The sequence below is a fragment of the Dendrobates tinctorius genome, unplaced genomic scaffold (genome assembly GCF_039654945.1).
Source record: "Dendrobates tinctorius isolate UK_male_01 unplaced genomic scaffold, ASM3965494v1 ptg000360l, whole genome shotgun sequence".
Lineage (NCBI taxonomy): Eukaryota > Metazoa > Chordata > Amphibia > Anura > Dendrobatidae > Dendrobates > Dendrobates tinctorius.
The window spans coordinates 2,800,001-2,814,223 of NW_027362026.1; positions in this window are offsets into that span (position 1 = coordinate 2,800,001).

A 14,223-nucleotide genomic window follows, 5' to 3' on the forward strand; every position below is an offset into this window, starting at 1 on the left:
CATTTAGCAGCCCCCTTTGTGCCACTCCGTATTCGCATGCGCACAGAGGCGGCGCAAAGGGGGATTGAGGGGGGTAAAAAGAGGGGGAAGGGTAGGGATGAAGAGAGATCGGACAGGGATTAGCACTTACACTTGTAGTCAGGTGGCGCAAAAGGGGGGGTGAAAGAAAAGGAAATCAGCAGGCACAAGGTATGATAAGTGAACTATGTCACTTATCAAAGTTTGGCGGCTGTAGGATGCGGATATGGAGCTGGCGCAAAGGGGGCTTAGGGTAAAAAAAGCAAGCATGAGTGTTGATTGGTGAACTGCATCACCAATCAACGCTCGGCGACTGCTAAATGTGCGCATGGAGGTGGCGCAAAGGGGGGGTGGAGGGGGTAAAAAGAGGGGGAAGGGGGGATTGGGGGGGATGAAGCTAGATTGGGGGGATGAAGCTAGATTGGGGGGGTGAAACTAGATTGGGCAGGGATCGGGGATCAGGCAATACTTACAGTTGTAGGGTTTTCTTTCTTCTTTCTTTAGCAGGTATTGTGATGCTACAAGCTGCTGTGGCACCACAATACCCAGCACACCAGGAGATCCAGAAGTATGACCGCTCTCTAGGGAATCCTCAGCTAGTGTGAGGACCCCCTGCAGACCTGTCATACAGGTCACAGGCAGGTCAGGTACAGGTCACAGAGCGGTCACATCGCCGCTGTGACCTGTCATTGGTGGGATCGAATGATAACATCAATCCACCAATTCCTGCACTGCCTGGTGACCATGAAAACCGCCTAGGATCGGAGCTCACAGCTCCGATTCAAAGGCAGGTCATGCCCAGGTCATCATCAGGGCACAGAGCGGTCACAGAGTGACCGCAGCTGTGCCCTGTGGTTGCCGCGATAGCCGATCTAATCGATCGCGCCAACCAGTCCTGCAGGCCCTGCTGGGCCTGTATCAGGTCCCTGCCTAGGATCGTTGCTAATTCAGCACTGATCTGGACCGATACTGGCAGGGCAGCCTGCGATTTTGTTTCAGCCGCGCCGATTGGCTGAAACAATGAGAAGCGCTGTGATTGGCTGTTTCGATTTCAACAGCCAATCACAGCGCTCGGAAGGAAGGGAGGGCGGCGACAGACCCCAGGATGCTGAGGCCATCTACAATAAGGTACGATGACGTCGGAATTTTAATGCGATCATCGCGACTTTTATGTCGCATTAAATGCCATGACGTACTATCCCGTCCCTGGGAATTAAGTCCCAGGGCACATGGACGGGATAGTACGTCTCATGGCAGAAAGGGGTTAAGGTCCTTTTATCTTTATCAATTGCTTTTTGAAGAGGATCTGAAGATTTTTTTTTTTTATTCTGCAGCCTTATGACGTGGAGCAAATTCTATGAAGAACCCTCTTCAAAGAAATAACATGCCCTTCTTTATCCACATCATGTGTTTTTCAATGCCACTTCAGGAAAAAAAATGCCCCTCATAGGAACAGTGATCGGCCACATTAACAAATTCAGTATCTGGTCAGTATTTGACCTCAGTATTTGGTCAGTACTTTACCTCAATATTCGTCAGTATTTTACCTCAGTATTTGGTCAGTATTTTACCTCAATATTTGTCAGTATTTGACCTCAGTATTTGGTCAGTATTTTACCTCAATATTTGTCAGTATTTTACCTCAGTATTTGGTCAGTATTTTACCTCAGTATTTGGTCAGTACTTTATTTCAATATTTGGTCAGTATTTTACCTCAGTATTTGGTCAGTATTTTACCTATTTGGTCAGTACTTTACCTCAGTATTTGGTCAATATTTGACTTCAGTATTTGGTCAGTACTTTATTTCAATATTTGGTCAGTATTTTATCTCAGTATTTGGTCAGTATTTTACCTCAGTATTTGGTCAGTATTTTACATCAGTATTTGGTCAGTACTTTACCTTAGTATTTGGTCAGTATTTTACCTATTTGGTCAGTACTTTACCTCAGTATTTGGTCAGTATTTTACCTCAGTATTTGGTTAGTACTTTACCTCAATATTTCAGTATTTTACCTCAGTATTTGGTCAGTATTGTCGGGATCCCTCAGATTACTCTTTCATCTGAAGGACCGATGTTCTTAGGTGTGAAGCATCATATGTCTCTAATTAAATCAGCTCCGTCGAGAAGAACTACACAGACACCAGCTGTATGGTACAACTCAGGATGCCTCCAAGACGCCTCTGGCTTATCAGTTAGGCTTCCGTCTTTTATAGTAAAGAATTTAAACATTTTACAGACATGCGCAGTACAAATGATTTTACAACTTGTTTTAGACAAAGAAAGTCATTTAGGCGAAAAAGCAGAGGTATTTGACCTTGGTTCACAAGGGAGATGTCTGAGACATCTCCTCGAAGAACAGATAAGGTTTTAAACAAGAGAATGCAACATAGACAGAACTCAATTTAACTCCTTCAGTTCCTATCATTCCCCCCTTTGACATCTTCATTTTCCACAATCTGGAACACTGGATCCTGCAACAACAGCGGATAGTGGCTCGTTCACCAGGTACTATCCCAGGCCGACGGGTTGCCTGAGAGAGACAGGTCTTCTACCTTCTCCATCCCCCAGATACTGAAGCCACGTCCATCATTGCAAGAGTACGCTCCTTCATGCCAGAAATGAGATGTCAATCTAGGACTCAAAGGAATAATAGTTAAATTCTTGTTGTTTACAGTCAAACTTCCTTATCTATTTCTACATCTTTTCTTGCATACAGAGATACACCAAAAAACAAGTTTCAATAGCACATATATTACGAAGATACAAACAACAATACGTAATAGACTTAGTATAATCCCAGTTATCCAGCCTCCAATACCCTTAAACCAATTAGCTGGATTAAGAAAGGAGAATGTATCTGACCACCAACTATCCTTAGTACGATCATTGTCTTTATTGTACTGATCTCTAAGTTTTTGAACATCCTCTATTTTTGATCTTAACTTTATAATGCTGTTGGGATCTATATAATGACAGCAAGCTGGTCCGATGACTTGACACATACCTCCTTGCGCTGCAGTTAAATAATCTAATACTATGGTATGCTGATTAGTGACTATGATAAGCTGATTTTGGACAGCAACGGTGGTGTTCAATATATCCAATATATCCCATATTTGGTCATCTAAGTAATCTGTAGCCCTGACTAATTTATCCCACATTTGAGTAATCATAGGATAAATAAAAATAGAGCTGACAATTTTATTGGTCACACTCATCTGCACTATATGTGGTCTCCCAGAGAGGCGAGGTGTATTGTCAGCAGCTCTTTTGTACAACGTGTGTTTAGGTATGCTCTGAGTATTCAACTGGTCATTCGGAATAACAAAGGTAGCTGGAGTCAAACGACCCAGAGTACAAGCACCTTTTACCCCTACTGGCAACCATTTATATGCATTGTAAAGGGCTACAATACCCTACATCGGGATTTCCACAGGTGGGAGTTCCTTTCTCATATCCAGATGACTCGTTGCAAGGTATATTACCTGAAATATTAAAACAAGTTTCATTATTGCCCTGGGGAAATAAATTGGAATACTCCCAGGACGTGTTATGCAACCTTCTTTCTAGCAGTATTGGTTTGAAGGCATCAGTAGAGTGGGAAGTTACATTAAAACTAACTTGTAGGCCATACATTGGAATTTGCCCCAGGTAGGTTAATCGAGTTCTATTCCTGGGTACCCAAGCCCCACCTTTATATGCCAGATATTGAAGGTATGTATTACTTCCTGAAAGATTACCCTGCCACCAAGGGTATCCTACCCATCCCACAATAGGTATACCAACAGTTGTGTTCCATAACTTCACATTATTTGTGGCATTATTAGCAAGTGTATCAGAACAACTGGTCCAGGCAAATAATTCCTCGGGTGGCATAGGAATAACAAGGAACGGAATACTAGTGGCTGATACTGGTGAATGTGTGCAGATCCAGCAAATGATTTGACCAATCATTCAGTAATTTTTCATGATGTTGTATAAACTTATTATTCAAGGACATTGGAGAATTTAGATTGTCCCACGCAGCTACCATTATTACAGATAATGCAACAAAACCAAACCAAAACATTATGCACTCTTATGCTTTGTTAACTCCTGTGGCTAGTTTGCAATGCGATGCGTGGATCCAGGTTGGTCGTCCTTCCAACTTAACAGAAGTAGGCGTTATTAGGAGTACTTGGTAAGGTCCTTGATATCGGGGTTCAAGGGTCTTTCTGGAGTGTTTCTTGACATATACGTAATCACCAGGTTGTAGACAGTGATTCCTTCCACACTATCTGGATCTGGAATGGAAGAGAAAACTAGAGAATGCATTTGAGTTAAATGCTTTTGCAACTGGATTACATAACTTGTCAAATTATCCACATTGAGTGTTAAGACCTGTGGGTAGTACAACCCTGTGTTCGGTGGTCTTCCAAACAGTATCTCGAAGGGTGACAGTTTAGTTTTCCCCGTGGGTGTGTACCTTACTGAGAATAATGCTAATGGGAGACACTCTGGCCATGGTCTATGGGTCTGCTCCATGGTTTTCTGTATTTTCAATTTTAGTGTCCCGTTCATTCTTTCTACCTTCCCTGAACTCTGTGGGTGGTAGGGTGTATGAAATGCCTGTTCTACACCTATCATTTGCATGACATTTTGCATTACCTCAGCAGTAAAGTGTGTACCTCTGTCTGATTCAATTGTTTCAGGGACACCGAATCGTGGTACTAGTTCCATCACCAGTTTCTTTGCAGTGGCTCGAGCAGTAGCCGTTTTCACCGGGTAGGCCTCTGGCCATCCAGAGAAGAGATCTACACATACTAGGATATTTGCATACACTCCTACCTTGGTAGCTGTATGTCGTCAATCTGCCGTCTCTGAAACGGGTAGAGAGGCCTAGGTGTCGCTTTCTTAGGGACTTTTACTGTTTTACCTGGGTTGTGCTGTGCACAGATGAGGCATGATTGTACAAGTTTCGCGGCTGCGCAACTGAAGCCAGGAGCGATCCAGAAGGCATCTACCATGGCACACATGTGACTTTTTGAGGTGTGATTGGGGCCATGTGCTGCTTGCGCCATGATTGGGAACAGGGACTTTGGTGGGCACATTTTATCCTTATTCTCCCATACTCCATTTGAGTTCAGCTCAGCTCCCAGTCTCCCCCGGTGTACCTTCTCTGTTTGGGCAGCCTTTTGCTGGAGGGATTTCAGGACATCTAGACCCAATGTGGCTGGAATACGCTGACTCCCCGCCACCGTCCACTGCTCTCTCTAGGCCGCCTTGTGCTATTTTAGCAGCCTCGTTCGCCCTTCTATTGCCCTCTACCTCCACGGAGTCACCTTTGTGTGTGCTTTTACCTTGACAATGCCAACCTGGACTGGTAACATCAATGCCTCCATCAATTGTTTCACCAGCTCTGCATTTTTAATGGGCTTCGAATCTGTGAAAATATTAGCGACTTTACCTGCAGCGGCTCTACACGCCTCAGTGAGTGCCTTCAACTCTGCCTCCTGCGCCGACATGTGAGGAGAGAGTGGTTCCGCTCGGATTACCTCATGTGAGGATACTACTGCATATCCAGTGTAGAATCGTCCATCCTGGTGGTATCTGGGGCCATCTACAAAAAAGAAACTCAAAGTCTGCATTAGGAACAGGTTTTTCATGAATGTGTGCAAACCCAACTGTCTCCTGACTCATCAGTTCTATGCAGACATGTTCATGCGTCATGTCACAGTATCCTTCCTCACTTGCCAATATGGTCACCAATTCCCCCTTTTCTGAATCCACAGGCAGGAGGGTGGCTGGATTCAGAACGTTACATCTTTTGAGGAGTGACATACTCAGGAATTAGTAGAGCACACTCAAGTCGGAGCTGTCTGGCCCTAGACAGATGTTTTGGTTGAACTTGTAGGAGTATGGCATGGATCGTCAGTGTCATCTCACATGCCTTTCCTATTACGTCTCCACTTTTTTCCTTGTGCTCCAGCATACATGACAGGTCGTTTTATTGTCCTTGTTTGCTCAATTTCTTTAGCTACCTTAAGGAGGTCTTTCGGATCTACATGTCTCCATTCAGGTCTGACTGTCTGTACTGCGTCTCGTAAGTCTTTGTTCATACCGTCAATGAATGCATCCACCAGTATTCTAACATCAAGTGGGTTTATGCAAATGTACCCCATGTCTGCCCATTTCAGCTGTAACCGTCCAAAGTACATCTCTACACTCTCTCCTCTTTGCTGTGTCACATTAGTCAGGAGTACAGACTGCTCTGATTGTTCCACTGCAGCCCATTGTCTTAGTGACTCACAGTACGTCTCCCCAGATCGTGCAGATTTATCATCCATGCCCCAAGCCTGATTCTTTGTCACATCTGTATGTGTCTTAATTATATGATCTAGTGCGTCACCTGCCTTTAAACTCATCAACCTCTCTAGGTCTGCCCAGGTACACTTATATGTCTGCTGTACTTCCTTTATGTGTCTGTAAAACGGGAATGGTTGGTCTTCAGGGGCAGGCAGCTGCTTCAGCAAAGCTAGCTGGTCAGAGGGGCTCCAGGGATAATACACCTGTATCTTTCTTATTCTAGTCACACTTCTAGGTCCTGATGGGGTTGGCCGTCTGATGTCTACTGTCAGCTTACTCCTCAAGGGCCAATGTCCCCACTACCCACTATCCACACTATTATGTCAGCTTCTTATGATCTTGTCTGGATAAGATTTAGTGCAATTCTCTTAGGTCAGTAGCACAGGTCACACAAGTAGCTATTCAGTCTGGGTTTATCTGAGTCTGACCACAGTGTTTACAAGTCCATCTGTTTTGTCTGGGTCTCTGGTTACACTTTGTCAATCAAACATTCATAATACACCTTCCACACTGCTGCACATTCTCAAGCATCATTTATTCACTTGCTATTTTCTTCCCTTGTCTGTGCCTTTTTGTACATCCAAACATTCACACTCTGGTATTTTTGCCTTTTTCAATATTTGTCCCACTTGTTTTACTGCTTCCTTCCTTCTCTGTCTTTTGTAATTTGACACAATTTGCTATACAAATCAATCACACAACTAGAAGCAGGTTCAAACACATTAATGACCAAGCAATCACTTACAATGACCAAACAATCACTTACAATTCCCTTCTAAATTAGGCACCATATCTTACTTTTAACTTCCAATCTTCAATTAAGTACTGTTGCTTTAAAATGCACAAATCTTTCAGCTTGTACCTTACAGATAGAATTACAGAGAATTTTGAGCACAGCTCACACTCAGCAGAGATAAGAGCGAAGGGAGAAGAAAAACTACGCAGCGGTATCATTCCCCCCTCCCATCAGAATGCAGCGTCGTCCTTCACAGAATTCTGTAGTTCTTTAGACTTATCAAAATCAATTTCTACAAAGAAACTCAAAATCACGGGATTTCACTGTAAGAGCAGATAACTGTATAATGAGATTAACCATGCCTTGCCCTTTTTCTGGCCAAATGCATTCAGGAAACTTTACAATGTAATGCCACATATAACACGAACTATATCATTACTCAATTCATTCAGTCTCAGATGTAGATTTGAAATATCTATAACGCATCTGTCCGGGATTCCACCACAACTAGAAAGGTCACAAATCTCTTGACACAAAAATGATGTGTGATGATTAGTGTTGAGCATTCCGATACCGCAAGTATCGGGTATCGGCCGATACTTGCTGTATCGGAATTCCGATACCGACTTCCGATATTTTTTCAATATCGGAATTCGGCATCGGAATCGGAAGTTCAGTTGATTGACGGCCTGACGTCATCATGATGCGCGGTGTGTGCGCATCATGATGCGCCGTCATTTCGGGCCTTCCGGGGGTCTCTGCCGGCCTGCCGGGGGGCTGTGCCGGCCTGCCGGGGGGCTGTGTGGACTGCCCGGGGTCTCTGCCGGCCTGCCGGGGGGCTGTGCCGGCCTGCCGGTGGTCTGTGCACCCTGTGGGGGTCTGTACCGGCCTGCCGGGGGGCTGTGCCGGCCTGCCGGGGGGCTGTGCTGATGTCCGGGGGTCTGTGCAAGCATCGTCCGATGGGACTACAAGTCCCATCTGGCGATGCCTGCTACCATGACAGTGATTGACACATTAGCCAATGATGGGACAGTAGTAGTCCCATCATCCGGCTAATGTGTTAAATGTTAAAAAAAAAAAAAAAAATACTACATACATACTACATATATACTACATACATACTACATACATGCTACATACATACTACATGCATGCTACATACATGCTACATACATACTACATGCATGCTACATACATACTACATGCTACATACATACTACATGCATGCTACATACATACTACATATATACTACATACATACTACATACATGCTACATACATACTGCATGCTACATACATACTACATACATACTACATACATACTACATGCATGCTACATACATACTACATATATACTACATGCATGCTACATACATACTACATGCTACATACATACTACATATATACTACATACATACTACATACATGCTACATACATACTGCATGCTACATACATACTACATGCTACATACATACCACATATATACTACATACATACAATACATTCATACAATACATACATAGACATACAGTACATATAACATAGAGTAACATACTTACCAATACTTGTCACATTGTTCCCCGAAGCCATTGTCTTTCCGGAATAAATATTAACATAACAAACCACAAAAATACTCACCCACGATCCGAAGCAGTCCACGAGTGTGTCCCACGACGATCTTGGGTAGAGAACGGCAGCATCAGATGATGCTGCCGTTCTCTACGGGCTGCAGGAATCCAATGACGGAAGGTAGGTATCCTTCCGCACTGTATTCCTCCGCCACTTAAAAAAAAAAAAAAAGTCCCTAGTCTCACTTTATGCCATTGCTGTGTGGGAAATTCCCACACAGCAATGGCATAAAGTGAGACTAGGGACTTTTTTTTTTTTTAAGTGGCGGAGGAATACAGTGCGGAAGGATACCTACCTTCCGTCATTGGATTCCTGCAGCCCGTAGAGAACGGCAGCATCATCTGATGCTGCCGTTCTCTACCCAAGATCGTCGTGGGACACACTCGTGGACTGCTTCGGATCGTGGGTGAGTATTTTTGTGGTTTGTTATGTTAATATTTATTCCGGAAAGACAATGGCTTCGGGGAACAATGTGACAAGTATTGGTAAGTATGTTACTCTATGTTATATGTACTGTATGTCTATGTATGTATTGTATGAATGTATTGTATGTATGTAGTATATATGTGGTATGTATGTAGCATGTAGTATGTATGTAGCATGCATGTAGTATATATGTGGTATGTATGTAGCATGTAGTATGTATGTAGCATGCATGTAGTATATATGTAGTATGTATGTAGCATGTAGTATGTATGTAGCATGCATGTAGTATGTATGTAGCATGCATGTAGTATATATGTGGTATGTATGTAGCATGCATGTAGCATGCATGTAGCATGCATGTAGTATGTATGTAGTATGTATGTAGTATATATGTAGTATGTATGTAGCATGTAGTATGTATGTAGTATGTATGTAGCATGCATGTAGCATGCAGTATGTATGTAGCATGCATGTAGTATATATGTAGTATGTATGTAGCATGTAGTATGTAGCATGCATGTAGTATATATGTAGTATGTAGCATGTAGTATGTATGTAGCATGCATGTAGTATATATGTGTTATGTATGTAGCATGTAGCATGCATGTAGCATGCATGTAGTATGTATGTAGTATATATGTGGTATGTATGTAGCATGCAGTATGTATGTAGCATGCATGTAGTATATATGTAGTATGTATGTTGCATGTAGTATGCATGTAGTATGTATGTAGTATGTATGTGGTATGTATGTAGCATGTAGCATGCATGTAGTATGTATGTAGTATATATGTGGTATGTATGTAGCATGCAGTATGTATGTAGCATGCATGTAGTATATATGTAGTATGTATGTTGCATGTAGTATGAATGTAGCATGTATGTAGTATGTAGTATGAATGTAGCATGTATGTAGTATGCATGTTGTATGTATGTAGCATGTAGTATGTGTGTAGCATGTAGTATGTATGTAGCATGCATGTAGTATGTATGTGGTATGTATGTAGCATGTAGCATGCATGTAGTATGTATGTAGTATATATGTGGTATGTATGTAGCATGCAGTATGTATGTAGCATGCATGTAGTATATATGTAGTATGTATGTTGCATGTAGTATGAATGTAGCATGTATGTAGTATGTAGTATGAATGTAGCATGTATGTAGTATGCATGTTGTATGTATGTAGCATGTAATTTTTTTTTTTTTTTTTTTTTTTTTACATTTAACACATTAGCCGGATGATGGGACTACTACTGTCCCATCATTGGCTAATGTGTCAATCACTGTCATGGTAGCAGGCATCGCCCGATGGGACTTGTAGTCCCATCGGACGATGCCTGCACAGACCCCCGGAGCCTGCACAGACCACCGGCAGGCCGGCACAGCCCCCCGGCAGGCCGGCACAGCCCCCCGGAGCCTGCACAGCCCCCCGGCAGGCCGGCACAGCCCCCCGGCAGGCCGGCACAGCCCCCCGGAGCCTGCACAGACCACCGGCAGGCCGGCACAGACCACCGGAGCCTGCACAGACCCCCTGGCAGGCCGGCACAGCCCCCCGAAAGGCCCGTACAGACCCCAGAGAGGCTGTACAAGGGCAGGAAAGGGTTTTTCTTATTCCGATACCGGAAGTCCCATAGACTTGAATGGGACTTCCGGTATCGGAATCGGCGTTACCGATACTTTTTTTAAAGATCGGCCGATACCATCCGATACGATACTTTGAAGTATCGGACGGTATCGCTCAACTCTAGTGATGATTCATTCATACGTGCTCATTCACTGATTTTTTTTTTTTTTTTTATACTCAATTACTCATCTCTCATCTTATTCAGAGGTTCTCATAGACATATATACAAGGATTCACACAGCCTGCCTATCTTGCACTTTGGATTTGATTAATACTTTTTCCAGGTTCTTTGCTGCACTACTTCCATATCTATCCTCAATTATATCACATAACCGATTTCCTTCTTCAGGTGTCTTTCCCTGACTGTTCCCCATCTTATCTTTTATTCTTATCCTGTCTCTCTTGTTGTCTTCCTGTTAGTCCCCTGCCTTAGGTGGTGTATTGGGTAAGCTCAAGACTAGGCTCTACTATACCTCGTTACCTTCTTCCTAAGGTGCTAACAGGCTAAATGGAGTGTCTGTTCCTCGGTGTACTACGTGTTTCGTGTACTTATATGCTATGTAGCATCCGAACAGAAATACTCCCACAACACACAGGATTGTAAATAAAGTGTCCATCTACTGGGGTTCTTCAGTCATATCCTGTCACAGGCTCATTTCACGGTCCTGTGCTCATTCGGTCACACTCTTATCTGTCACAAGGTTTATTCGTAAAGGGTGTTGATTTAAGCTTAGGCGGTGACCTCCCCGAAAGGACGCTGTCACATGACCCAGTTAGGCAATATCACCACTCTTTGAACGAATACCTACTGTGCAGCTTATTTTTCTACTTTCCACAACCTTTCAAATCAAGGCAGTCACTCAACAACCTCCTCTATTCCTAGTGCGGAATCGTCTATTGTGAAAAACTTGTCCGTCCGGGCTGCGCAGTATGAACTGTTCACCCAGCCTTATATTCCGTAATGTCAGACCTCTCCCATTTTGATTTGCATCAGCTCTTTTTCTAAAAATAGCTGTGCACAGACAGAACCTACAGTAACCTCTCATTCGAGCAGAAATTACATATGCGTGTCACACCCGATTTCCTCAGAGTTCTTATATGGACCTGATTTTACGGCCCCCTCCTCTACTAGATTCCCCTTTATACGGACCTTAGTTATAATGATAGATTATGAAGAGCAGAGAAGAGAAAAATTGATCTCTTACCTGGCCAGGTGTTTAGGTCTGCTGTTCACAATTTCATCAGTAACTGGTGTGGTCTGTAGATCGGGTAGTCTTGGAGAGGTGCCTATATCAGGTCCCTGTTTCGGGCGCCAGGAAACTGTCGGGATCCCTCAGATTACTCTTTCATCTGAAGGACCGATGTTCTTAGGTGTGAAGCATCATATGTCTCTAATTAAATCAGCTCCGTCGAGAAGAACTACACAGACACCAGCTGTATGGTACAACTCAGGATGCCTCCAAGACGCCTCTGGCTTATCAGTTAGGCTTCCGTCTTTTATAGTAAAGAATTTAAACATTTTACAGACATGCGCAGTACAAATGATTTTACAACTTGTTTTAGACAAAGAAAGTCATTTAGGCGAAAAAGCAGAGGTATTTGACCTTGGTTCACAAGGGAGATGTCTGAGACATCTCCTCGAAGAACAGATAAGGTTTTAAACAAGAGAATGCAACATAGACAGAACTCAATTTAACTCCTTCAGTTCCTATCAGTATTTTACATCAGTATTTGGTCAGTATTTTACCTCAGTATTTGGTCAGTATTTTACCTATTTGGTCAATACTTTACCTCAGTATTTGGTCAGTATTTAACCTCAGTATTTGGTCAGTACTTTACCTCAAATTTGTCACTATTTTACCTCAGTATTTGGTCAGTATTTTACCTCAGTATTTGGTCAGTACTTTATTTCAATATTTGGTCAGTATTTTACCTCAGTATTTGGTCAGTATTTTACCTATTTGGTCAGTACTTTACCTCAGTATTTGGTCAGTATTTGACCTCAGTATTTGGTCAGTACTTTACCTCAATATTTGTCAGTATTTTACCTCAGTATTTGGTCAGTACTTTATTTCAACATTTGGTCAGTATTTTATCTCAGTATTTGGTCAGTATTTTACCTCAGTATTTGGTCAGTATTTTACATCAGTATTTGGTCAGTACTTTACCTCAGTATTTGGTCAGTATTTTACCTATTTGGTCAGTACTTTACCTCAGTATTTGGTCAGTATTTTACCTCAGTATTTGTTCAGTACTTTACCTCAATATTTTTCAGCATTTTACCTCAGTATTTGGTCAGTATTTTACATCGGTATTTGGTCAGTACTTTACCTCAATATTTGGTCAGTATTTTACCTCAGTATTTGGTCAGTATTTTACCTATTTGGTCAGTACTTTACCTCAGTATTTGGTCAGTATTTGACCTCAGTATTTGGTCAGTATTTTACCTATTTGGTCAGTACTTTACCTCAGTATTTGGTCAGTATTTGACCTCAGTATTTGGTCAGTACTTTACCTCAATATTTGTCAGTATTTTACCTATTTGGTCAGTACTTTACCTCAGTATTTGGTCAGTATTTGACCTCAGTATTTGTTCAGTACTTTACCTCAATATTTGTCAGTATTTTACCTCAGTATTTGGTCAGTACTTTATTTCAATATTTGGTCAGTATTTTACCTCAGTATTTGGTCAGTATTTTACCTATTTGGTCAGTATTTTACCTCAGTAGTTGTCAGTATTTTACCTCAATATTTGGTCAGTATTTTATCTCAGCATTTGGTCAGTATTTTGCCTCAGTATATGGTCAGTATTTTACATCAGTATTTGGTCAGTACTTTACCTCAGTATTTGGTCAGTATTTTACCTATTTGGTCCGTACTTTACATCAGTATTTGGTCAGTATTTTACCTATTTGGTCAGTATTTTACCTCAGTAGTTGTCAGTATTTTACCTCAATATTTGGTCAGTATTTTATCTCAGCATTTGGTCAGTATTTTGCCTCAGTATATGGTCAGTATTTTACATCAGTATTTGGTCAGTACTTTACCTCAGTATTTGGTCAGTATTTTACCTATTTGGTCCGTACTTTACATCAGTATTTGGTCAGTATTTTACCTCAGTATTTGGTCAGTACTTTACCTCAATATTTGTCAGTATTTTACCTCAGTATTTGGTCAGTATTTTACCTCAGTATTTGGTCAGTACTTTATTTCAATATTTGGTCAGTATTTTACCTCAGTATTTGGTCAGTATTTTACCTATTTGGTCAGTATTTTACCTCAGTATATGGTCAGTATTTTACATCAGTATTTGGTCTGTACTTTACCTCAGTATTTGGTCAGTATTTTACCTATTTGGTCAGTACTTTACATCAGTATTTGGTCAGTATTTTACCTCAGTATTTGGTCAGTACTTGACCTCAATATTTGGTCAGTATTT